Raw genomic sequence first — 15,898 nt, 5'->3', positions numbered from 1 at the left:
GCTCGGCAAAGACAGACTAGTGCTTGACTGGGTTAGTCCCAAGCCAATCCCAGTTGGGAGTGGGAAAACAAGGCCATCCATGGCTGATGAAGGATGCTCAGGAGAGAGGGCCAAGTGTGAGGCTGGGCAACCTTCTGCTGAAGACATGATCTGGGGCCCCATGGACCCACTCAGACATCTCAGCAGAGCCAGGAGCAGAGATGGGGTTTGGCTGGAGAGGTCTAATGGCATGGGTGCTCCACGATGTACACCACAGACCAGCACGGTTTCATGGAATGTTGTATAAGAAGAAACACCACGAGCTTCTCCTGAAGGAACAGAGACAGGAATAAATGAAGGGAGGCTATCCAAAACCTGTGAGATTCTAGAAGCAGGAAGTGGGCTTCCAGATCTACCTGCGGGAAAACACAGGCTGTCCTTCAGGAACAAGGAAGAATGACTCCAAAGACACACATGTGGACATGGAGACAGAGGTCAGAGAGGCTCAAGGCCAGGCCAGCAGGGCCACCCCAAAAGCCCTGGGACAAGGCACCAAGACTCAGAGGATCTTCCAAGCCTTAATGGAACTTGCTCTGCTGAGTTTGGACTCACTTGGTGACCCCTCTACTCCTTTAAGTTTCCCTCTATGGAAAATGGAATGTCTATCCTGTACCTGCCTTACCATGCTATTCTGGAAGAAGATAGCTATTTTCTCTCTTCACAGGTCCACGGTTGGAGCCTTTCTGAGTGTGGCCTCTACTCAGAGTCATACTCCTGCCTGACATGGATGATTTAGAGGATGAGATTTGGAACTTACAGGTGATGCTAGAACGGGTTAGGATTTTGGGGGAACATTGGGATAGGATGAAGGCATTTAGCACGCAGGACAGGGGGGCAAATGTTCACTACCTGGTAGGCAATGTCACTCTCTTGTTGTTCAGGGTTTTGTGAAAATTTTTTGGTCTATTTACAAATAGGTTGGAATTGGCTTGACTTAAGGACCTCACCACTCACTAAAACAAAAATGGGAGATCAAAACCTGTTGGTGTTTTAACTGGGATCCCTTCAAATGTATATATTAATTTAAGAATAACTGACATTTCAATTACACTGAGTATATCTCACAAAATCTGTTGTTTAAGACAGATTTTCCTGTCAAATTATTATTGATTCCTTTTCCCTTCTACCCATATTCCTTGAAAGACTTCTCTGCATCTGTCAAGTCTATTCTTTTGTCATCTTCGCTCTAGGCACTTCAAAAGATACAATGTAGAATTACTGATTTTGCTCACAAACTGTCTATAACTTCATAGTGAAGATAAGAAGTCTACATTTACAATTCAGATCTGAGAGATTAAGTAGTAAGAACCAATGAAAACAGAAAATCTTCTTCAGGATCTAACGAGCCTAGAAGCAAAGCTCTCCTCTTTCGTATTTTCCATACTATTTATTAGATTAATACACCAACGGACAGTGGAAAGTGGGAAGAATAGGGACTTTGGGACAGGCAGATCTGAGTTCATCGCCCAGGAGCAGAGCTTCCAAATCTTGGAAGTAGCTTTCTTTCTCACATAGTGGAAATACAATCTTCTTTTTAGAGCTCTTATGGAGATGAAAAGAAATAGTCTTCATAAAATATCTACCAAGTAATGCATGCCTTTTAAATTGTACTGTCACTTCTGATACACTTTGGGTCTAAAGTTCAGAGTGGACAGCCCAGGAAGGAAAAGTATTTATTGAAATGTACTTTGAGAGCTGTGCATCTTAACTTAGGTCATGTTTGTTACAGATGGAAATTGTAAATTTAAAATTTTAATAAATTTTAAATTTAATAAATTTTAAATTTTAATAAATTTAAAAAGTCCTTTTTAAAGGTTATTAAATATCACTTGAAATTTCAAAGCATTAGATATCATGACTAAAAAGAAATTGAATAAACAGAATGAAGAAGACTTACCTTGTGTTGAATAGTTTTCCTCACATAGGCTTTGTACATGACTTAAAAAACTTCTTGTCATATCTTTTGATTTTTTCGTTATTGATCTTGTTGTGTACATGAGGTGGTTTCTTTCATGTTTCTTCTCAATGGTGGTTGATTACAGATGTATCTTTTCATAGTGCACTTCAGTCTAGAATAGAATTCTGCAAAACAGGCAAAAGTGACACAATTATAAGTGCAGATTTTCTTCTGCAACTCAGCCCAAGTTAATGTGGACTATTAATCCATGGCTTCTTATCAGAAGTCCATTAAGGGTGTAGATGTCTGGAATATAATTATGCTGCAGCTCTGCGGATAATTGTAGAACTATTGATCTCCCTTTATTCTTCTTATTTTATCTCCTTAAATTGTTATGGATTTAACCATAAATGCATGGCTCTCCAAAAGATAACTTATTGCTGACAGTGCTGGGCAGGGTGTGGTAATTTCTTAATGAATTGTTCCTGAGGACCACAGACGTCTTGAGACTTGATTTGCTAAAGTAGCAGATGGAAAGGGCAGCTCTTCTAAATATTAGTTTCTGGTGGGAAAAGCCAAATTAAAACTGTAATAGGCAAAATTCACATACCATAAAATTCACCCACTTAAAGTGCACGGTGTTCTTCAAGTACAGTTACAGGGTGCGAAACCATCACAACACTCTAATTTGAGAACATTCTCATTTCTTTTCCAAGGAAGTTTACACTCATGGGCAGGTACGCCATATCCTCTATGCTTCCCCCTTTCCCCTTGTTCACTATTACTCCTTAGTAATATTATTAGCACACTTTCTGTCTCTGGACATTTTCCCCTTCTGGAAACTTGGTGCAAGTGGAATCGTAGAACATACGATCTTTTTTGGACTGGATTCTCTTGCTTGGCATAGTATTTTTCAGGGCCCGCCCACGTGGTAGGATACATCAGTACTTCTTACACTGAGTATTTCACTGGAGGGTATACTGTATTTTCTGTATGCCTTCAGCAGTTGATGGACACTGGGTTGTTTCCACTTTGGGGCCCTTATAGACAATGCTGATGTGAACATTCATGTGCAGGTTTTCCTGTGGACCTCTGTTCTCACTCCTCTTGGGGACACGTTTACCAGTGGGGCTGCTGCATCCTGTGATAAATCTGTGTTTAACATCCTGAGGAACAAACTGTTTTCTGAAGCAAATGCGTCATTTTATATTCCTGCTGCAACGTATAAGGGATCTCATCTCTTCATACCCTCACCAACACCTGCTTCTTTCTTTTTATTTTAGCTATCCTAGTGTTTCTCCAGTGGTATCTCATTATTGTTTTATCTCATTATGGTTTGCATTTCCCTAATGACTAATGATTTTGCACATTTTTGTGTGTGTGTGCCAGTTACCATTTGTATATTTTCCTTTGAGAGAGGTCTATACACATCCTTTGCCCATTTCCCATTGGTTTAGTTATCTTATTATTGACTTGTATGAGATCTTACATATTCTGGAGAGAAGTCTCTTATCAGATATACGCTTTGTAAATATTTTCTCCCATTCTGTGGTTTGTCTCTATTTTATAATACTAATTATTTGATAGCAGCCCAAAGGTTTTTAATTTTGATGAAGCTCAATTTACCTCTTTTTCTTCATTTCTTTTGTGTGTCATATCTAAGAAGTCATTGCCTGCCCCAATCATGAAGATATATTTTTATATTTTCTTCTAAGATAAAGATATTAAATTTAATGTGTCCTCTAAGAGAGTGTCCTTGGATGTGTCCTTGGATGTTAGCTGATGATGGAGAGGGGTTCCTCCAGGAGGAGGGAGCCATCCCTGGGACAGGGAGCTGCATCCGTGGGGAGGTAAGCCCTGTTAGTGGCAGGAACAGTGGTGGAGGTGAGAAGCACATAGGAAAGGAAAAGACTCTGCCAGGCACAGGTCAGAACCACCAGTGGTCACGACCTCAATTTTTATAAAGAGGAATTTTAAGATTATGCTATTGACTCAACATTTGTTGAGCAGTCCGGAAATCTAATTAGAAAAATGTGCTGTGACCCACCTGGTGGGGTTCCCTTCAATAGGCAGCTGAGGCAGGGGGATGAGAACTCCAGGTAGGTTGCAGAAAGCATTCTCCCCAGGGAAACCCAGAGTGTGAGACCCCAGAGTGCAGGTGTGAGGGATCTCCACACCCCTTCCTGCTTACTGTGGACACAGCTAGGTGTCCTCACTGTTCTCCAAGAGCCTGTCCCTGACCCAGATGCTCAGGCAAGTGAGGGTGGGGGCAGATGGTCCCCTAGGCACCCCCTTAGTTCCTTCAGCTACCACAGAAGCTTGCCTGAATGGAGTTGAATCCCCATTCCCACTTCTCAATGCTGTCACATTCAGACTTTGGTGGTGTTAATTACAAGTATGTCCAATATAGAAAGCTGTGCTAAAATGGTAAGGAAATGAACTTGAAGCACTTTTGAAGTAAAAGTACCAAGACTTTAACTCCTCATTTACCAGAGTTGGGGTTTTGAAGGGCATATGTTTCTGCCTAAATCATTTTGTATTTCCCAAATATTTTCCTATAACCATGAAGAACTTTTAGAATCAGAAACAAGGTTTTAAAAATTATAGATGGGGAAAATCCATATTACTTCAGAGTTCTTGATCTTTTAGCAAAAAGCCAAATCAGACGGAAGGGACCAGGTCCCCACCTGGGACTAAATGGGGCTCACGTTTCAGTGTTTGCCATATAACAGTTTACAGGTCCCAGACTCCACCATGGCCAAGGTACCAGTGTTGGGCATTTGCAGGACTGAAACTTGGACCCCCTCTTTGGATTCCAGATCCCACTTGGTAGGTTTTCCCAAGTCAACATTCCCGTCCTGACCTGAGTATGTCTTACTTGTGGGTGTGGAGAGACTGCCAGGGGTGGGACTGCCCCGTCAACCCGCCCCGGGCAGAGGCCAGGACCGCAGGTGGTTCTGGTCCAGGAACAGCGACAGCGGGAGTGCTGGTGTCACGCCAGACCACAGAGGGTAAGGGAATTAGTCCATACCGACTGCTCCATGGAGATGCAGCCCACCTCCTGCATGCTTGCTGCAGCGAAGACGACTCAGCTCCCTCGAGCCTACGGTCCGTGAGCTGTTCCAGCCGTTGCAGCCAGACGGTCCCGGTGCATGGGCGGCCTCGCACCTGCCGCAGACTCAAGTGAGGAGCAGGAGAGACGTAGTGCACCCCTTTGCTCAAGGTTTTAACATCTTTCTTATAGTAAATCAAGGACATTTTTTCTGTACTTCATAGCATGAAAAATATGTGAGTATAGAGAAGATATTGGCATTATTGATCCCCTTCTCATTATTTATATTTGCTTTTCTCCTTTTTTTATAAGATTTTATTTATTTATTTGACAGACAGAGATCACAAGTAGGCAGAGAGGCAGGCAGAGAGAGAGGGGGAAGAAGTCTCCCTACCCAGTAGAAAGCTAGATGGGGGGCTCCATCCCAGGACCCTGAGATCATGACCTGAACTGAAGGCAGAGGCTTTAACCCACTGAGCCACCTAGGCACCCCTTTATATTGGCTTTTCACCAAGCATTTGTTTGTTAAGCGATGTCTATGATACATTAAGTAGATAAACTGTTTTTGGCTTATTTTTGCTAGACTTTAATAGAAATAATTTGAGATGTGAGCCACTCATATTACATTTTTAATATCCTCTTTTTTTTTTCCTGACTCAGATAGTCCAATTTTAATTCTTTTTTTTTTTCTTTTTAAGCAGACTCCACACCCAGTGGAGCCCAAGAGGGGGTTTGAACTCACCACCCTGAAGTCAAGACCTGAGCTGAGATTAAGGGTCAGACACAACCGACTGAGTTACACTGCTGCTCCCCAATTTTGGATTCTTTAACTAGTTCAGAGAACTCTCCATGCTATTTTCAAAATTCACTAATAAATGGCTGTTAATCACTTTTTCCACCAACTATAATCTCCATTAATTGGGTCCTCTGAACAGTACCGTATCAAGTGAGTTTCTGAAGAAAGCATCCAATAAATAATCGTACTTAATATTGTAATCAAAATACAGATTGTGTTTTGATTTGAAATTTAGCTTTTCTTGAAAATAATTAGGATTGAAGATGAACTTTTGGGACTTCATCAAGATCAAAAGCTTCTGTGCAGCAAAGGAAATAGTCAACAAAACAAAAAGGCAACCCATGGAATGGGAGAAGATATTTGCAAATTACAGTACAGACAAAAGGTTGATGTCCAGGATCTATAAAGAACTCCTCAAACTCAACACACACAAAACAGACAATCATATCAAATAATGGGCAGAAGATATGAACAGACACTTCTCCAATGAAGACATACAAATGGCTATCAGACACATGAAAAAATGTTCATCATCACTAGCCCTCAGGGAGATTCAAATTAAAACCACATTGAGATAGCACCTTATACCAGTTAGAATGGCCAAAATTAGCAAGACAGGAAACAACATGTGTTGGAGGGAATGTGGAGAAAGGGGAACCCTCTTCCACTGTTGGTGGGAATGCAAGTTGGTGCAGCCTCTTTGGAGAACAGTGTGGAGATTCCTCAAGAAATTAAAAATAGAGCTTTCGTATGACCCTGCCATTGCACTCCTGGGTATTTACCCCAAAGATACAGATGTAGTGAAAAAAAAGGCCATCTGTACCCCAATGTTTATAGCAGTAATGGCCACGGTTGCCAAACTATGGAAAGAACCAAGATGCCCTTTAACGGATGAATGGATAAGGAAGATGTGGTTCATATACAGTATGGAGTATTATGCCTCCATCAGAAAAGACGAATACCCAATTTTTGTAGCAACATGGATGGGACTGGAAGAGATTATGCTGAGTAAATTAAGTCAAGCAAAGAGAGTCAATTATCATATGGTTTCACTTATTTGTGGAGCATAACAAATAACATGAAAGACAAGGGGAGATGGAGAGGAGAAGGGAGTTAAGGGAAATTGGAAGGGGAGGTGAATCATGAGAGACTATGAACTCTGAAAAGCAATCTGAGGGTTTTGAAGGGGAACCAGGTGGTGGGTATTATAGAGGGCACGGATTGCATGGAGCACTGGGTGTGGTGCAAAAACAATGAATACTGTTACGTGAAAAGAAATTAAAAAAAAAATGTATGTTCCTGGATGAGAGAGTTACTCATGGCAGACCTTCACTAATCACAACTAGGAAAAGTAGAATAAACCATGAAAAGTTAGGTGTCTGAAGGCATGAGATGCAGGTAGAAACAGCAGTACTGAATGAGCTAAAACTTCAAGGACGGCAGACTTCGGGAAAGAACGAATAACAAGTAGTTGTTATTTCCCCTGTTGTCAGCAAAGGCTGGGATGCAGAAAGAAAATAAAACTAACAAAAATTTTAGTAGTCACATGAGCTGAAATCATAAATTGGAGAGAATAGGGGACCCCAGAAAGTGTTTGCTGATTTCTACACCAGACAGTAAAAGGCATATTCCCCAAATCTCCTGAAAGGCAGTAAAATGTGCACAAACCTCACAATCCTTAGGAAGCAGGCATTCCCCAAAGTCCCCCAGCCATGTTGTTTTGTGACTCAGCAGCTCACCGTGTCTTTTTTTCTGAGTCGCAGCCCAGTACACAAGGTGTCCAGCGTGTTTATCCTTTCATTTGCTCAAGGACATCTTGGCTGTTTACATTCTTTGTCAGCTTGAATGGCAATTATAAAGGTTCATGTCAGACATTTATTGTTTTTGTTTTAGCAGTGCTGATTGTGGCATCTCATCGTGTTTTTAATTTGAACTTCCGGAAAGACCAATACTCTTGTGCTTTCTGCTATATCCATTGATATTTTTACTCTTGGCTAGTTAGTGTGCTGCTGGGGATGAAATTTGGTTGGTGAAATTCCCTGATTTTCTAATTAAATCTCAGCTTCAGGTAATCCCATTTTTTTAAGGATTTTTTTTTCTTTTTAAAGAGATTGAACCTTGGTCTTAAGAATATGGATGTCACTATTGTTCCTACACTTCTTCCTGAAATAGAGCTTCCTTTTTCCCTCCTTCACACTGAATGGGTTTCCATTTTGCACCCCCAGCCTGTGGATTTGCCACTGTGCCTTCTGCAGGTTGGGGCTCTTATCCACTTTGAAAGATATGGGGGAAGGTAGATTTTCAGTGGTGGTCTCCATTTCCTTTTCCCAGGACTCAGACTATGATTTAATTGATCTTTCTTCTGTAGGCTAAAGGCCTTTGTGTTTTAGGGAAAATAAGGGGGGATGGGTCTGGGTGGAGTGCTGGCCAAGGCTGCTTCTCCCTCAGCCATTACCTTTCTTTCTTAGCATTCTCCCCATCTTCCCTGTGGTTGTTAGACGGGGTTCCTAGAAGAAAAACCTGTAAGAGGGTGAAATTCCTCCTTTATAGCAGTGGTCTCCAGGGGCTTCACACTCCCAGTAAAGTCCATGCTTCAACAACTTGTTAAAATTTTTCTTGTTTGATATTTCTATTTATTTATATGACATTTGGCCACTTCTGTCTCAGGGAAGCAAATGCTCTGGGGCTGTTCTTCCTGCAGGCACCTGTCTCTGTAGCTGTGACTTTGGTTCTTTCATGGTCTCATAGAAATTAGTCAACTTTCAGCTTTATAGCTTTTTTCTTATTTTAAGGATGGGAGTGATGTTCTTTCTCTGTCTATATCTAATCTAAAATCAGATGGAATTCCACTTGTCAAATGTCGAAGCTGTTGGCTGATAAAGACTGAGCTGAAAATCTTTAGAGGACAAAAGTGGGTCTCTTAAACTCATCTTCTGTGTTTTCATTTTAGATATTGTACTTTTAAATTCTAGAATATCCACTTTAAGGCTATGTTGTTGGAAGACCCATGAATATTTCAATTAGAAGCTATTGAGGGCCCCACCTGAAAAGGAGAGATGAAGGAGAGGGAAACTGAAACTTACCTAAGCTGAAATTTAGAGATTAGATGGATGTTACCAACCACTTACTGTTTTTGCCTAATGGGGGAGATGGACAAGTGGTGGAAGATGCCATCTGGACCCTCAAAGGTTCTTTTGTCTGAAATATGTTGCATGCAGTTAAAAATTACAAGACATGCAAGGAGGTAATACAGTATGGCTAAAACCAGCAAGAAATAAACAAGATAATAAAACTCTAAAAAGCAAGCCTGACAGATAATCCAGAAAATAACCTTAGCAGACATTGTAATAATTGTGATTAATATGCTGAAGAAAAAAAGAGAAAGATGGACACAAAATGAATGAGAATTTTTACCAGAGATTTAGACATTATATATAAGCAAAAGCCATAGCTTATAACTGAAAAATATGTATGTGAAATTAAGAACAAGATGGATGGTTTTAAGAAAGGATTGGATAGACTAAGATTATTGAACTGGTCAATAGAAAATGTCCACAGTATAACACAGAGAAAACCAAGAATAGAAAAGAACAGGAGAGACACGTGGGACTTACCCAAAGTTCCCGGTATATGTGCAGTTAGAGTCCAAATAGAAGGGAATAAAAATGGAACAGAGGGAAGTGGAGTTGCCGCCACCGCCGCCGCTGATTCCGGAGCCGGGGTAGCTGCTGCCGTCGCCGCCAGTGCAGCCGCCGCCGCTGCCGCCTGAGGAGTGGGCTTGGGAAGGAAGCGGTCACCGCGCTCGGAGCTTCGCTCACAAGCATCTTTTCCTCCTGTTGCCCTCCCCCGGGAACGACCATGGATAAAAGTGAGCTGGTACAGAAGGCCAAACTTGCCGAGCAGGCCGAGCGGTATGACGACATGGCCGCAGCCATGAAGGCCGTCACGGAAGAGGGGCACGAACTCTCCAACGAGGAGAGAAATCTGCTCTCTGTCGCCTACAAGAACGTGGTGGGCGCCCGCCGCTCCTCCTGGCGCGTCATCTCCAGCATTGAGCAGAAAACAGAGAGGAATGAGAAGCAGCAGCAGATGGGCAAAGAGTACCGGGAGAAGATGGAGGCCGAGCTGCAGGACATCTGCAATGACGTTCTGGAGCTGTTGGACAAATATCTTATTCCCAGTGCTACACAACCGGAAAGCAAGGTGTTCTACTTGAAAATGAAAGGCGATTATTTTAGATATCTTCCTGAGGTGGCATCTGGGGATAATAAACAAACCACTGTGTCGAACTCCCAGCAGGCTTACCAGGAAGCGTTTGAAATTAGTAAGAAAGAAATGCAGCCTACACACCCAATTCGACTTGGCCTGGCACTGAATTTCTCAGTCTTCTACTATGAGATTCTAAACTCTCCTGAAAAGGCTTGCAGCCTGGCAAAAACGGCATTCGATGAAGCAATTGCTGAGTTGGATACGCTGAATGAGGAGTCTTACAAAGATAGCACCCTGATCATGCAGCTGCTTAGGGACAATCTCACTCTGTGGACGTCGGAAAACCAGGGAGATGAAGGAGATGCTGGGGAGGGAGAGAACTAATGTCTGTTGTGCTTCGTGATCTGCTCAGTGTCACTCTGTACCCTCCACATATATCCCTTTGTGCGATTAAAAAAAAAAAAAAAAAGTCCTGCGGCGACTTTCAATTTTTCACAGCCTCAGCCTAGCAAAATGGTCCATGGGATAAACAGCTGGTGTGTGTATCTAATACTCAGATTGGTCACATAAATGCCACGGCATTCTGAAGTTTTGATTTTGATTAACATTGACAGGATTACTGTGTGCTGATTTTTTTTTTAAACTGAACACTGTGATTATGGGGTTTTGTAACTTAGCAGAACTCTTACTGGTAGAAAAACTAGACCTAAATTATGTGTAACTTTTTGGAAAGTTTAAACTGATAATCAAATTAGTCATGGAAATAACAGTTCCATTGTAAAGTTGTACAGAAAGTTATAGAGATTATATTGTGACGCTGGGACGCAGACTGAGACCCCTTCCTGTGACAGCAACTCACAGTAGTTCTGCCTGTTTTGGGGGGGAAGTACAGACACTTGGCCAGTTTGAGCTGTTGCCACTCAAAAGTTCATGACTGCAGATGTCCACAGTGTCTTCCTCTCCGTAAACTCGAAGCCTAAAATGGAAACTCTTTGTGGCAGATAATTGGGTTTTGACACCGTGAAAAGGCCCAGTGCTCCTAGACCCCATGACTAACACCCCTTCCCCACAGCCATCGTACTGATTTGCAACTTGGGCTCCATTAGTGGAATCTGTTTTCCTTGTAACCAAGACCTAAAGAAGAGAAAAGCCATGTATCTTATGAATGGCCTTATCTGTTTCCTGGGTAATACCTTTCAGAGTCATGTTCTGTAGAAATTGCCTTTCACTTAAGAAGTATTCAAGTCTTTGGGTGCTTCATAGCTTGGGGCTTTTATATTTTGAAATCGAGACATTTTTCCCACTGTCCTTTTTGACTGTTGACCTTGGTTTTTATTTTCCCTCTTGAAGTGTCTGTCCTGCTTCTTTACATTTTTTTTCCTTTTCAGTTCTGTTGCTGTCTTCTGTTTGTTGTTGAACACCTTTAGGGGCAGGGCGGGGGCCTGGAGGGGGATGAGCGAAGATGGCAAGCACTTTGGTCCGCAGGCCTCACTTCAGGGAAGTTGAGAAGAGCCAGCACATAGTTCTGGCTTCCTCTGATTTCTCAGCACGCTCGTTGCTCTTCAGTCAGACTGAGATCTGAGTCAAAAAAGTGTTTTTAAATACCCATGATTTCTCCCTGTGTTGCAGCCAGCCCTGATAATGCTTGTTAGTACCTGTCACCAGCTCTCCCAAGTGTGCTCCTTCAGCCAAGTTCACAGACCTGTTTGAACAAGACCCTATAATGCAGGGAAGTTGCATGAACACCACAGTGGGGAGAGTCCAGAATAGCCAGGCCTACCAGTCTCACAGTACCCCCTCTCCCTTGAACATTCCATGTAGCCGTAGTGTCCGCCTGTTTGTCCATCTGCTGAAATGAGAAAAGAAACATTCATGCACTGATTTAAAACCCCAAAAAAGGGAAAAAAAAAAGAAAAAAGAAAAAAACAAAACAAAAAATAAACCCTCCCCCCTTTCTAGCTGAACAAAAATGTGCAGTTAATACTTGGCACTTGAAAATGCAGTAGTGAATGTGGAACGAGCCTGTCTGTATATCTGGTAGCTCTTTCTTGCTTCATTTTTCCTTACCAGTATTCTGCCTCACGTTTGCTTCTGTGACGGTTATATTGCCTAGCAAGCACTCCTGTGGTTGTGAAAATAGTATAGCAAAAAAAAAAAAAAAAAAAAAGAAAAGAAAAGAAAAGTCCCCGGTTATTGATGTACTAGATTTGTGTATGTCTTTTAAACAGTTCTAGTTTCCACCTTAACACGGAATAGTCAGGAAAAGTGTAAAAATTCAAAAGTGAAATAAAAAATTTTATCAGTTAAAAAAAAATGGAACAGAAAAAAATATTCAAGGAGATTGTTTATCTGTAAACATTTCTTAGGTTTTAAAAAATATAGCAATGTTATCAGCAAAATGGCAAAGTAGAAAGTCCCAAGGACTGATTTCTACCTATAATACACACCAAGACTCACACACACACACACACACACACACACACACACGCTCACGTCAGAAGTTGTATGAATCAATTCATAAGAGCTTTGAAAACAGTAAAAGTTTGTAGAAACCAAGCAATAGTCATCTAACCCTATCCCTTGCCTGACCTGGTAATAGTCTTTGTCTTAAGCTGGTAGCAACCTGGTTCCCAATTTTCCCCTTAAATTAGAGGAACAGACTTTTTTCCCAAGTAATTTCATACATCTGCTATACCCAAAAGGCTGATGCAAGGCATTTATTCCCATCTTGCATAACTTGGAACACAAGCAGGAAAAGTAATGGGAACTGTTTGTAAAATCTAGGAGAACTATACTCACAGATGCCTGGAGCAAGAGATTACAAGTGGAGATATAGAATAAACCATCTAAGGCCTAGAGAAGCTGGGTTGTGACTTTTTTGGAAATTAGGATATTCAAAAGCAACCACATATAAGGGGAGAAATTAGAAAACCATGTCCATGCCCAGAAAAGATGTATGCTTAGAAAGGATCTGAGAGCACCTTAAGCTTTCAGTAGGGTGAAAAATAAAACAGAAAAATAAACAGAGAATCAATATTGTGTGGGACAGTCTCAACCAAGCCAGCATAAGAATTATGGGAGTCCTAGGAAAAGACAAGAGAGATAAAGGGATAGAAAGAGCATTTGAAGAAATGATGTAAAAATTTTTCCAAATTGGATTAAAGACATAAATAATGTAAGCCTAAGAAGTTCAACAAACTCCATGTTGAATAAACCCGAAGATAGTCACACTGAAACACACTAATGAAGTTATCAAAAAACAAAGGCTAAGAGAGAAAGCTGCAAGAGAGAAATGAGTGATCATATGCAAGGGATCCTCAGGAAGATTGCCAGGCAATTTCATATGAGAAACCTTGGAGATCTGAAGGCTGTGGGATGGTATGTTCAGAGAGCCGAAAGAAGAATGCTGTCAACTGAGAATTCTGTAACCAGCAAAATTGTCCTTTATTTTTGAGGGAACAATTAAAGAAATTAGACACTTTCAGATAAACAAAATCTGATAAAATCCCTGACCACAGACCTCACCACAAAAAATAGTATATCCGGGGTGCCTGGGTGGCTCAGTGGGTTGAAGCCTATGCCTTCGGGTCATGTCATGATCCCAGGGTCCTGGGATCGAGCCCCGTGTTGGGCTCTCTGCTCAGCAGGGAGCCTGCTTCCTCCTCTCTCTCTGTTTGCCTCTCTGCCTGCTTGTGATCTCTGTCTGTCAAATAAATAAATAAAATCTTTAAAAAAAATAGTATATCCCTCAGATGGAAATAAAACAACATTAGACAGCAAGTAGAACCCATAAGAAGATATAAAAATCTCTGGTGAAGGTAAATACATGAGCAAATACAAAGCTCACTTTGCTGAAAATCAAGGAAACCTGAAATGCCAAAACATCCTGGAAAAGAGGGACAAAACTGGCGGGCACCCATTTCCTGATTTTGAAACATATTCTACACCTGCAGTAATCACAGCAACATGGTATTGGAATAAAGATGGAAATACAAATGAATGGACTAGAGAGCCCAGAAATAAACTCATACATGTATTGTAAAATTATTTTTAGCAAGGTGCCAAAACCATTCAATGGGGGAGAAAATAGTCTTTTGAGGAAATGGTCCTGGGAAAACTGAATACCTATATGGTAAAGGATGAGTTTGAGTTCTGACCTAATACCATATACAGACATTAGTTTGGAATGTATCAGAGGCCTAAATGTAAAGGCTAACATTATAAAAGTCATAAAGGAAAACATAAGGAAAAGTCTTCATGACTTTGGATTTGGTACTTCAGGGAGAAGGACACCAAAGCCATGGGCAAGAAGAGAAAATTAATTCAACCTCATCAAATTTAAAAACTTTGTGCATCAAAGACATTAGCAAGAGTGGGGAAAATAGCATAGAATGGGAGAAAATATTTTCAAATGATATATTTTATAAGAGCTTAATATCCAGAATATACAAATATTACAACTCAAGAATAAAAAAACGAAGAGCCCCAATTAAAAAAAAAAATGGGCAAGGACTTGAACAGACCCTTCACCAGTGAAGATACACAAATAGCCAAAAAGCACATGAAAAAGGCTCAAATTACTCATTATTGGAGAAATGCAAGGCAAAACCCAATGTGATGCCACTTCACACTCAGTGGGGTGGCTATTCTCAAAAACGCTGAAGACAACAAGCTTCAGTAAGGACATGGAGGACCAGAAGTCCATGTGCACTTTCAAACGGCACAGCTGCTGTGTGAAATTGTTAGTTCCTCAAAAAGATGGATGATAGGATCTAGCAATTCCAATTCTAGGTATTCACCATCCCCTCCCCAAATGGAGAGCAATGACTCAGACAGGTACTCATACACCAACATTCACAGCAGTATTACTATTCACGGTAGCCAAGAGCTGAAAACAACACAAGTGTCCATCAATAGAGGAATGCATGAATAGATACGGTGTCTGCATACAATGGAATATTATTCAGTCTTAAAAAAAGAATAAAATCTGGACACACGCTCTGTATGTGACCCTCAAAAATATTATGGATATTACGGTAAGTGTAATGAGCCAAACACAAAAGAACAAATATTACATGAATCTGCTTATGGGATGTACCAAGAATAACTAAGTGCATAGAGACAAAAAGCGGGAAAAAGGTTACCTCGGGCTGAGGGAAGGGGGAAATGGCGAGTTGCTGCTTAATGGGTGTGGAGTGTCCTGAATGAAGAGAAAGTTCTGGAAATGGGTCATGGTGATTAACATTATAAAAGTTAATGCTTCTAAATTGTACAATTAAAAATGGTTAACAGCATGCCTAGATGGCTCAGTCGGTTAATTGTCCAACTCTTGAGCTCAGTTCAGGTCTTGATCTCAGGACTGTGAGTTCAAGTCCTGTGTTGGGCTCTATGCTGGGTGTGGAGTCTATTTTAAAAAAAATAATTAAAATGGCAGATGTTATAGTAAATGGTAAAATGGTATGTGTCATGTATATTTGGCCATAATAAAAAATACATGATTTAGAAATAATATATAGGATTTATATCTCTACTAAGGTTATGTGAAATTAATACCTATTATTTTACTTAACTGAATAATTAGTCTTTCACAATAGACCAAATGATAATGGTGTTTGTAATATTTCTTGAAATTAGCATTCTTATTTTGTAATTACTAAAGCTGTAAGATTTTTTTTTTCCTCACATGAATCCAGGAATGATTTTTCTCTTATTAAGCCAAAGGATAATCATTTTTTGAACTTTTGAAATGTCTATCATGAAAACATGATGATAATTACATCCAAAACTTTTAACCATTTCTTAGTAAATATTATGATTGAAGTAATCAACAAACCCCCAAACTGAGAGTTATAAGTAAAAATATTTTTGAAGAATCATATAGCTTGGAAGTATTGAAAATAGCAAT

General features: G+C 40.6%; 1 pseudogene across 1 annotated transcript; it reads left to right on the top strand.

Annotated features, from left to right (window-relative positions):
* The first annotated feature begins 9,463 nt into the window (after positions 1-9,463).
* LOC309859783 (14-3-3 protein beta/alpha pseudogene) lies at positions 9,464-11,945 on the top strand (annotated as a pseudogene). The gene has a single exon. The product of its transcript is annotated as a 14-3-3 protein beta/alpha pseudogene (transcript).
* The last annotated feature ends 3,953 nt before the right edge of the window (positions 11,946-15,898 follow it).

Source organism: Mustela nivalis (genome assembly GCF_964662115.1).
Source record: "Mustela nivalis genome assembly, chromosome: 2".
In the NCBI taxonomy this organism is placed as follows: Eukaryota; Metazoa; Chordata; class Mammalia; order Carnivora; family Mustelidae; genus Mustela; species Mustela nivalis.
The sequence above is the reverse complement of the archived record's forward strand: the minus strand, read 5'-3'. Positions and strand labels throughout refer to the sequence as shown.